This window comes from Salmo salar, chromosome 09 (assembly GCF_965601325.2).
Source record: "Salmo salar chromosome 09, fSalSal1, whole genome shotgun sequence".
Classification (NCBI taxonomy): Eukaryota; Metazoa; Chordata; class Actinopteri; order Salmoniformes; family Salmonidae; genus Salmo; species Salmo salar.
In genome coordinates, this window is record NC_138299.1 from 20,350,738 (window position 1) to 20,362,005 (window position 11,268).

The following is an 11,268-nucleotide window of genomic DNA, read 5'->3' on the forward strand; positions in this document are numbered from 1 at the left end:
TGTTTACTGACCAAGGTCAGGTCACACGTCACTATGGACTTAATATGAGATGGTATCCAGGACCACTAAGTTCACTTTCACTGATTGGTGGGATTTACTTCAAGCATTAATTTGTTTTTATTCTATTCTGTCCATAGCAAGGCATTAAAAGTATCATTGTAATGTCAAATAGAACAATATTGTAAGTTCTGCCACATGTTTATGGCTATGATATAATTCCAATGGGGGTTTTGAAAGAGGGGAAACATATTTTTGGGTTAACCAGTGGAACCAATGGAATATCACAGACCAACTCTGGAATACATTAGATTGAATTAAAATGCAAAGAAGGACTCTTTCCACTTTCGAGTAAAAACAATTAAGTTCTTTGTGTGCTGTGAAGTGTTCTGATGACAGACTGACATTCTCTAATACATGGAGGATCTGTTAAAGGAAGGATCATGCTTATTAAACTGACAGGCAGAAGCTGATGATTTCTGCTTTGGGTCCAAAAGCGACAGCCAGATAATCTTGGGGGAAAACAGTCCCTGTTTATTTGAATGGGACCAATTCTTCCAGCAATATTCTAAGACCATTGAACACTGTTGTGGAAACTTACAGTGTATGTTAATGTATTTTAAACCTCATAACTACATTTGTTACAGTCATATGACGTTTTCAAATGTCACCTTTCATTACATTTTTCTGACATTTCCTTCCATTCTAATGTTTCTCAAAGTGAAACTTTGGTAGTTTTTGATATTCAGGAGTGTCTCATTTGAAAATACTGAATGAAAACTTCCCAGACCCAATGTTCCACTGTATTTTTAGGGATGGCACTGGACAGTAGAACAGATTCTTTACGCATTACATCTGTCTGCTCAATCTCTCTGACGGCTTCTGTGTACTGTCACCTCACTCTGGTTACTACTTCATCTATTAAACAGTCTTTTTAACATGCCTGTCAGGACTCTGGCAGAGGGAGAGAGATGATTTACAGCACAGAGCGGTAGCTGGTAGCAGGGGGAGGGAAGGCCGGTGTGGGAGGTCATTCTGTGGATGTGTGTTCGTGCAAAATACAAAGAACTCGAGCTGAAAAAGGTTGCTCTTACAAGTTTTGTTTTCCTGTCAGAAATCAAATTCAGCAGGTCTGGGGCCTTGGGCTAGGGGGAGGAGCAAGTGAATGGGGTGAAAGGGACTCTTTCAGTGGGAGATTTCTGGGGTGAGTCTGGGGAGTGTGGGGGGGGGGCATTCAGTTGAAGGATCAGGCAACTAGCTTTGCTGAACCAGAGGCACATACTGCGGCTACTCTCTGTCTCCTCACATGCGGCTCCCACCCACACCCCACCCCCTCCAAGCTCCCAATGTTGTCAGAGCAGAGAGAGACTAAAGCGGTACAGAACGTCTCCAGCCTGCTCTGAATTAACACATTTCAAAACAAGCCTCCCTCAGAGTTCACCAACAGTGCTCATTCCTGCAGGCTCCAGACCAAAGCCCAGCACAGCAGAGCGCAGCATGTGGAGGCTACATGCACCACTGGCTGTGGGGATGGGGATAATGGGAGAGGGGAAGCAGTGGAGAGGCGCAACTCTCTATAAAAACATCTATGTGAAATGTAGGTGTACAGTATATATCAGTATTTTGTAGATGGAGGTGAGAAGTAGGGGGTCGCCTGATATGAAAATAGGGTCGTGGGAGACTCCATAATCCTGAAGAAAAACAACAACAAAAAAACAATATATATATTAGAATATCGTCTTTGTATCTCAAAACCATTGTAATGTGGTAAACCTTAAAAATCTAAATGAAAATGATTCAAATCTAAAACATATAATTCAACCAGAGAGTGCCCTTAGATCATGGGAAAAGCACTTGAATCATTCCCACGGTGAATGGCTAGGCCTGCTATGCTATGAAACTACACACTATTGCAGAGACTTTGACGCAATTGGACCGGACACAATTTATATGGTGAAAGCAATGTGTGGGGAGGCAGAGGCACAGAAACTCACGTCAATACCTTTGTCAGATAACACTGTTAAACAAAGAATTTTTGCTCTGACTGAAGGACTCAAAAACTCCCCAGTTTATGCTCTCCAAATGGACATTAGCTGTGAGGGCCAAGATGCCTATGCATTCATTGACTTTTGTTCGCTATACATGTCGGGGGATGTTATTCACGAGGACATATTGTTCTGAAACAGCACAGGGGATGTTCACTGTGCTGTGTGACTATATTGACGAAAAACAGATTCCATATTGGATTGAATGGTGGACTTTTGCACAGATGGGGCTCAATCTATGGTGGGACGGTGGGCAGACCTCTGCAATCTATACTGATCAAAAATATACTGCTCAAAAAAATAAAGGGAACACTCAAACAACACATCCTAGATCTGAATGAAAGAAATAATCTTATTAAATACTTTTTTCTTTACATAGTTGAATGTGCTGACAACAAAATCACACAAAAATAATCAATGGAAATCCAATTTATCAACCCATGAAGGTCTGGATTTGGAGTCACACTCAAAATTAAAGTGGAAAACCACACTACAGGCTGATCCAACTTTGATGTAATGTCCTTAAAACAAGTCAAAATGAGGCTCAGTAGTGTGTGTGGCCTCCACGTGCCTGTATGACCTCCCTACAATGCCTGGGCATGCTCCTGATGAGGTGGCGGATGGTCTCCTGAGGGATCTCCTCCCAGACCTGGACTAAAGCATCCGCCAACTCCTGGACAGTCTGTGGTGCAACGTGGCGTTGGTGGATGGAGCGAGACATGATGTCCCAGATGTGCTCAATTGGATTCAGGTCTGGGGAACGGGCAGGCCAGTCCATTGCATCAATGCCTTCCTCTTGCAGGAACTGCTGACACACTCCAGCCACATGAGGTCTAGCATTGTCTTGCATTAGGAGGAACCCAGGGCCAACCGCACCAGCATATGATCTCACAAGGGGTCTGAGGATCTCATCTCGGTACCTAATGGCAGTCAGGCTACCTCTGGCGAGCACATGGAGGGCTGTGCGGCCCCCCAAAGAAATGCCACCCCACACCATGACTGACCCACCGCCAAACCGGTCATGCTGGAGGATGTTGCAGGCAGCAGAACGTTCTCCACGGTGTCTCCAGACTCTGTCACGTCTGTCACGTGCTCAGTGTGAACTTGCTTTCATCTGTGAAGAGCACAGGGCGCCAGTGGCGAATTTGCCAATCTTGGTGTTCTCTGGCAAATGCCAAACGTCCTGCACGGTGTTGGGCTGTAAGCACAACCCCCACCTGTGGACGTCGGGCCCTCATACCACCCTCATGGAGTCTGTTTCTGACCGTTTGAGCAGACACATGCACATTTGTGGCCTGCTGGAGGTCATTTTGCAGGGCTCTGGCAGCGCTTCTCCTGCTCCTCCTTGCACAAAGGCGGAGGTAGCGGTCCTGCTGCTGGGTTGTTGGACTCCTCCACGTCTCCTGATGTACTGGCCTGTCTCCTGGTAGCGCCTCCATGCTCTGGACACTACGCTGACAGACACAGCAAACCTTCTTGCCACAGCTCGCATTGATGTGCCATCCTGGATGAGCTGCACTACCTGAGCCACTTGTGTGGGTTGTAGACTCCGTCTCATGCTACCACTAGAGTGAAAGCACCGCCAGCATTCAAAAGTGACCAAAACATCAGCCAGGAAGCATAGGAACTGAGAAGTGGTCTGTGGTCCCCACCTGTAGAACCACTCCTTTATTGGGGGTGTCTTGCTAATTGCCTATAATTTCCACCTGTTGTCTATTCCATTTGCACAACAGCATGTGAAATTTATTGTCAATCAGTGTTGCTTCCTAAGTGGACAGTTTGATTTCACAGAAGTGTGATTGACTTGGAGTTACATTGTGTTGTTTAAGTGTTCCCTTTATTTTTTTGAGCAGTGTATAAACTCAACATTTGAGAGAAATAAGCTTTTTGTGCGTATGGAACATTACTTTACATGTTGCGTTTATGTTTTTGTTCAGTATAGTTATGAGTGTGTCTCCCTCTGCCATATGGAGGCATTATATTTGTGTGTATTTAGATTTGTGTGTATTAGGTATTTGTTGTGAAATTGTTAGATATTACTTGCTAGATGTTGCTGCACTGTCGGAACTAGAAGCACAAGCATTTCACTTAGCATCTGCTAAACACGTGTATGTGACCAGTAAAATTTGATTTGATTTATTTGAGACACCGAGAGCAACTGGGGGCAAAAGAGCTGAGCACAGAACTCGAAGATACACTGAGTGTACAAAACATTAAGGACATTTGCTCTTTCCATGACATAGACTGACCAGGGGAATCCAGGTGAAAGCTATAATCCCTTATTGATGTCACTTGTTAAATCCACTTCAATCAGTGTAGATGAAGGGGAGGAGACAGGTTAAGGATTACCCCCTTTTTTTCCAATTTTCGCCTAAAATGACACACCCAAGTCTAACTGCCTGTAGCTCAGGCCTTGAAGCAAGGATATACATATTCTTGGTACCATTTGAAAGGAAACACTTTGAAGTTTGTGGAAATGTGACAGGAATGTAGTAGAATATAACACAATAGATCTGGTAAAAGATAATACCAAGAAGAAAAAAAAACGTTCTTTGTATTGTTTTTGTACCAACATCTTTGAAAGGCCATAATGTATTATTCCAGCCCAGGTGCAATTTATATTTCGGCCACTAGATGGCATCAGTGTATGTGCAAAGTGTTAGACTGATCCAATGAACCATTGCATTTCTGTTCAAAATGTTGTATCAAGACTGCCCAAATGTGCCCAATTTGTTTATTAATAACTTTTCATGTTCAAAATTGTGCCCTCTCCTCAAACAATAGCATGATATTCTTTCACTGTAATAGCTACTGTAAATTGGACAGTGGAGTTAGATTAACAAGAATTTAAGCTTTCTGCCAATATCAGATATGTCTATGTCCTGGGAAACTTTTCTTTAGCTCAACCGTCCCGTGGAAGAGACATCAATCCCGAAGAAGTTTTAATTAAACTACATCAAACCACATCCACTGCGCACACACCTGTTAGAAAAACTATGTGGAGATATGGGATCAGAGTATGACAATGTTCTATTTCATACCAAAGTTTGGTGGTTATTGAGGGGGAGTGTTAGAAAGATTTTTCGCACTGAGAGAGGAACTTGGTTGACTTATGGTGGCCTACCTTTCGCCAGCTCATAACTGTGTGTAGCTGGATTCAATGCTCTCGTGTGCATTAAAGCCTTCCCTGTGACTCAGTTGGTAAAGCATGGTGTTTGCAACGCCAGCATGGTGTGTGCACAACCCTGGCGTTGCATGGTGTGTGCAACGCCAGGGTTGTGGGTTCGATTCCCACGGGGGGCCAGTCCCCCAAAAAATGCATGAAATGAAATGTATGCATTCACTACTGTAAGTCGCTCTGGATAAGAGCGTCTGCTAAATGACTAAAATGTAAATGTAAAGCCAAATATTGATCCAGGTTGGATGTGACAGCAGAGATGAGGTGCGCTCTGTCGACCACACCCCTGAGAAATTCAGACGTGATGGGCATCCAGCAAACCCATCTCATTAGTAGCCCCACATTAAAAGTATGTGATCGTGAGTCGTGAAGACAATCAGAAATAATGTTAGAATGTTTTTCAATTGACTGCCATAGCCCCAAATCAAAAAATGTAACATTGAGTGTTAATTACATCATTTTTTTCACATGGTTAGGGTCGCAAGATTATTCAGATATCAGAATGGGTTTGTGGGCCAAAAAAGTTTGGGAACCCCTGTTCTACAGAGTTGCGGAAGTACGGAGAAGAAATAGAAGACGTCCAAGGGTTGTCTAATTCTCATACATACTCTAAGAATTTCTGTGAACGTGAGATAGTATCTGTCTCTTATATAAGAGCAAATGTACTGCTTTCCTATCCTAGTATTCAAGTTCAATATTATAACCCTTTTTGGTTCAAGGTAGATCCCTTTTTGTTCCAGGTAGAACTCTTTTGGGGTCCATGTTAGAAGCCTTTTTGGTTCCAGGTAGAACCCTTTTTGGTTCCAGATAAAGTATTTCTACCTGGAACCCAAAAGGGTTGTAACTGGAACCCAAAAGGGTTGTACCTGGAACCAAAAAGGGGTATCCTATGGGGACAGCCGAAGAACCCTTTTGGAACCCTTTATTCTAAGAGTGCAGACTGCCTTGGGTGAAATATTGATGAGTGGGGCCTGTGGCTGGGGCTGTGACTGCAAGTGCCCTATTCAAACCCAGGGTGTTGGGGGTCTGGAGGAAGAGCATGTGTGCTGCCTACACACCAGCCCCACATCAATCTTTCATGGCAACACACAGACGCGACATCATGATCTATTATCATCTCTTTGACCTCCCTGAATTGTCTTGTTCCTGGTACTTGTGTTCTCCTCAGACTGACGTAAGCCACAGACACGGCTGAGAAGGCGTATAGGATTTATTGCATGGAGCTCAGGCACTATAGATTGCATACAGTACATGTATAAGTCATCATAATACAATGGAATTATGTAAGTGTACTGACATTTCAGAACATTTATAATTGTTATTACAGTATGTACTTATGCAGACAAAAACACCATGAATACATATCAGAATGGGTCAGAGGATGTATAATTCTTAAAATATATCTACAGGGGCAACACAATACCCGCCTAACACATGATTTGTCCACATCGCTGCAACAACAAAGCACTTACAGTAAAATGGATTCATTCCGACAGTTTATATTAGCAAATTTAGGGTGGCCAAACTAAATACCCTTGTATGTATAACAATAGATACTTAAGATTTATTTTAAACTGTGGCCACATAGTCTGCATGCAATATATATATATATTTTACTCTTAGTCTGCATGCAATATATATATATATGTTTTATTCTTACGTAACACTTATGTAGAATTCTGCACACATATATCTAGGTTATGTTCTTATTCTTTTATCTGATATATTGTATTCTACTGTGACATAATACTTTGGAGTTTACACCCAATTTCTATAAACACTTAGGAGGGATATATGTAACATATATCCCTCCTATGTAACTCCTATGTAACATTATATATTTTTGTAAATCTGGAGGGATAACGTCTCAATTTCAAATGTAAGAAATGTGCTACAGTTGAAGTCGGAAGTCATTAAAACTAGTTTTCTTGTTAACAAACTATAGATTTGGCAAGTCGGTTAGGACATCTACTTTGTGCATGACACAAGTAAGACAATTGTTTAGAGACAGATTATTTCACTTATAATTCACTATCACAATTCCAGTGGGTCAGAAGTTTACATACCCTAAGTTGACTGTGCCTTTAAACAGCTTGGAGAATTCCAGAAAAGTATGTCATGGCTTTAGAAGCTTCTGATATTCTAATTGACATCATTTGAGTCAATTGGAGGTGTACCTGTGGATGTATTTCAAGGCCGACCTTCAAATTCAGTGCCTCTTTGCTTGACATCATGGGAAAATCAAAAGAAATCAGCCAAGACCTCAGAAAACAAATTGTAGACCTCCACACGTCTGGTTCATCCTTGAGAGCAATTTCCAAATGCCTGAAGGTACCACGTTCATCTGTACAAACAATAGTACGCAAGTATAAACAGCATGGGACCACGCAGCCGTCATACCGCTCAGGAAGGAGACGCGTTCTGTCTCCTAGAGATGAACGTACTTTGGTGCGAAAGTGCAAATCAATCCCAGAACAACAGCAAAGGACTTGTGAAGATGCTGGAGGAAATGGGTACAAAAGTATCTATATCCACAGTAAAACAAGTCCTATATCAACATAACCTGAAAGGCCGCTCAGCAAGGAAGAAACCACTGCTCCAAAACTGCCATAAAAAAGCCAGACTACGGTTTGCAACTGCACATGGGGACAAAGATCGTACTTTTTGGAGAAGTGTCCTCTGGTCTGATGAAACAAAAATATAACTGTTTGGCCATAATGACCATCATTATGTTTGGAGGAAAAAGGGGGAGGCTTGCAAGCCGAAGAACACCATCCCAACCATGAAGCATGGGGGTGGCAGCATCATGTTGTTGGGTTGCTTTGCTGCAGGAGGGACTGGTGCACTTCACAAAATAGATGGCATCATGAGGCAGGAAAATGATGTGGATATATTGAAGCAACATCTCAAGACATCAGTCAGGAAGTTAAAGCTTGGTCGCAAAAGGGTCTTCCAAATGGACAATGACCCTAAGCATGCTTCCAAAATTGTGGCAAAATGGCTTAAGGCCAACAAAGTCAAGGTATTGGAGTGGCCATCACAAAGACCTGACCTCAATCCTATAGAGAATTTGTGGGCAGAACTGAAACACGTGTGCGAGCAAGGAGGCCTACAAACCTGACTCCGTTACACCAGCTCTGGCAGGAGGAATGGGCCAACATTCACCCAACTTATTGTGGGAAGCTTGTGGAAGGCTACCCGAAACGTTTGACCCAAGTTAAACAACTTAAAGGCAATGTCCCAAATACTAATTGAGTGTATGTAAACTTCTGACCCACTGGAAATGTGATGAAAGAAATAAAAGCTGAAATAAATAATTCTTTCTACTATTATTCTGACATTTCACATTCTTAAAATAAAGTGGTGATCCTAACTAGGATTAAATGTCAGGAATTGTGAAAAACTGAGTTTTTAAATGTATTTGGCTAAGATGTATGTAAACTTCCGACTTCAACTGTATAGCCAGTGCAATAAAATAATACAAATAACAAATATGATTCAGTTATCTGTCACAAAATGTGATGTATACAATCAACAATCAGTTTAGCTAATGATAATAATAGTAAAGTATCAATATAAGTCTTATGGTTGGTACCTACCAAGCAAAAATATTCACTGTTGTGCACACCTTTTATAGTGCGTTGGATTACTGCAGTCCATTAGTAGGTTCTCTGTTTGAAAACACAAATCACAAGATTTTATGCCCCATTAAGTAATTCTCCTCTGAGCTTGGCAGAGATCTTGTAGTTCAGGGGCTTCAGTGTTAACCCATAGGAGCAGTCTAAGGAGAGGTCCTGACTTGGGTTATTCTCAAAGCTGCACTGGTGAATCAAAATAGCAGAAAATAAAAAAACCTCCACTTTGGCGATCTGTTCACCGATACATCGCCTCTTCCCTGCTGAGAATATCAACACACTGTTGGTCAGGTCCTTGTCAAGGGCACCATTTTCATCGAGGAACCGTGAGGGGTCAAAAAGATGTGGGTCCTTCCACTTTAAAGGGTTGTGGTTGACGGACCACTGGTTAATGAAGACCACTGTGTCTTTGGGGATGTGGAAGCCTTCGATGGTGACATCTGATGTGGTGGAGTGTGGGATGGTGAGGGGTACAAAGCTGGTATAGCGCATGGTCTCATAGATAACAGCATCTAGGTAAGCCAGGCTGGCTTTGTCCTCAATAGAGGGCAGCCTGTCACGGCCTACCACTTTGTCAATCTGCTCCTGCAGTCTGGTTTGGATGTTGGGGTATTTTGCCAATAAAAGGAGCATCCAATGAAGGCAAGTGGACACAGTATCCAGTCCCGCACCAATCAGATCGGACACTGTCCCTTCTGTGTGGGCCTCCGTCAACCCGGTATCACTGTCTGCCTTGTCAATTACCTGAATAATGGCGTCACTCATGTCCCGGGTCACTTCAGGGTCAAACGTCTCCCTGTGCTCCACCACCTTGTCTCTCACAAAGGTGAAAAACTCTTTATTGAGGTCTTTGAAGCTCTGGTAGACACTGCGGACAGGATTTGGGAAATATTGAAGCCAGGGCATGACATCCACCAAGCTGCCAGCCCCCACCGTCTCTCCAAACATGTCCATGCTGGCCAGAAGGGCTCTAAACTCCATGTCATCATGGCCATAACGCTTTCCAAAGCACAGGGCACAGATTACATTAGCAGCAGCTACTGTCAGTTCGTGAGCAGGGTTGAAAAACTGTCCATCAGCACTGAGTTTGAGAAAAGCTTCAATGAGCTCAGTAGCCTCTGCCACAACATGCTGTTCAAATGCTTTTTTGGTCTGGCTGTTGGCAGAGTAGAAAGCTCTAATGGTGGACTGAGCGATCTTCCGGTGGGTCCTCCACTGTTTGCTGTAGTTAGAGAATGTCATGCTGTTACCACCAGACACTGACTGAAAAGACACAAAGTTGGGTCTGCCTGCAAACTCTGTGCTGTGTTGAACCAAGGCTTCTCGTATTGCTGTGTCTCCATTGAGCACCACTATGTTGTTGCAGCCCAGTCGTATCTGATACACGTTGCCGTACTTCTTTGCCAGCTTGGAGAAGGTGATATGAGGCATCTGCCCCAGCTGCATGGCATTGCCCACCACCGGCCAGGCAAAGGGTCCTGGCAGCCTTCTCTTGAGTCTGAGATTCCTGACCCATAGACAGGCTTCTAGACAGAAGAGGAAAACAAAGGAGGCGACCAGAGCTGGCTGGACCTGTCCACTCCATTCCCTGATGATGCTGCTGCCCTTCACCCCAAACTCTGTGTCCAGCAGTACCATGGTGCTGAGATGTTCTATTTCTGGTGCCCAATCCTTCAAATTCTGAGAGAGATCCCACTTTTATTTATTGAATGTTATTCCCGGTAACCAGATATTTAAAATAGGTCCTCCTTTCCACCTAAATTCCAAATAAACTAAATAGAAATTCTGTCTGTTTTTAAGTATGGTCAGTCCTACATTATCATCCGAAAAACTTAGAAATGAATCGAGACAACGAAGAAGTTTTACAGAACCTCTTACACTACGGTGTCTGTCTCCTCCTACTCCGTGCTGGCTTGTGAACAGGCTTGATCAGGTTGAGTGGTTAGCAGTAGTGCAGTCGCTGTCCGTCTTCAGATGACCACATTAGAGGAATGCAGATTTTAGTCTTGACACTCTCCCTTATATCTCCTCTGTGGGAGGGTTCAGGGACTTAAAACTCCTATTCAGGGTTTTTTTTGCGCCGAAGTGCTCGTTCCAGCGGAGTCTTTCTTATACCTAACACTCAATGCCACGGTGAGACAAAAAGGAAAGCAGCAACCAGTCAGGCCCGCCTGAACCTAGGACTAAAACAGAAGGAGTTTAGATTTAGCGGGCCAGAGGCTCTAAAAGACTGGGCTGCACTACCTTTAAACACAATACAGGTACCACAGGGGAGAATTTTAGAACATGGTGTAGTAGTTAGGGTTCAAACTTTCAGTCACACAGACCACCATAGCTAAACTCACCATAGCTAAACTCACCATAGCTAAACGCACCATAGCTAAACTCACCATAGCTAAACTCACCATAGCTA

At 43.2% G+C, this 11,268-nt stretch overlaps 1 pseudogene; it reads right to left on the bottom strand.

The window, feature by feature from the left end:
* Positions 1-6,412: 6,412 nt before the first annotated feature.
* Positions 6,413-10,844, bottom strand: LOC145858001 (cytochrome P450 1B1 pseudogene; annotated as a pseudogene).
* Positions 10,845-11,268: the final 424 nt, after the last annotated feature.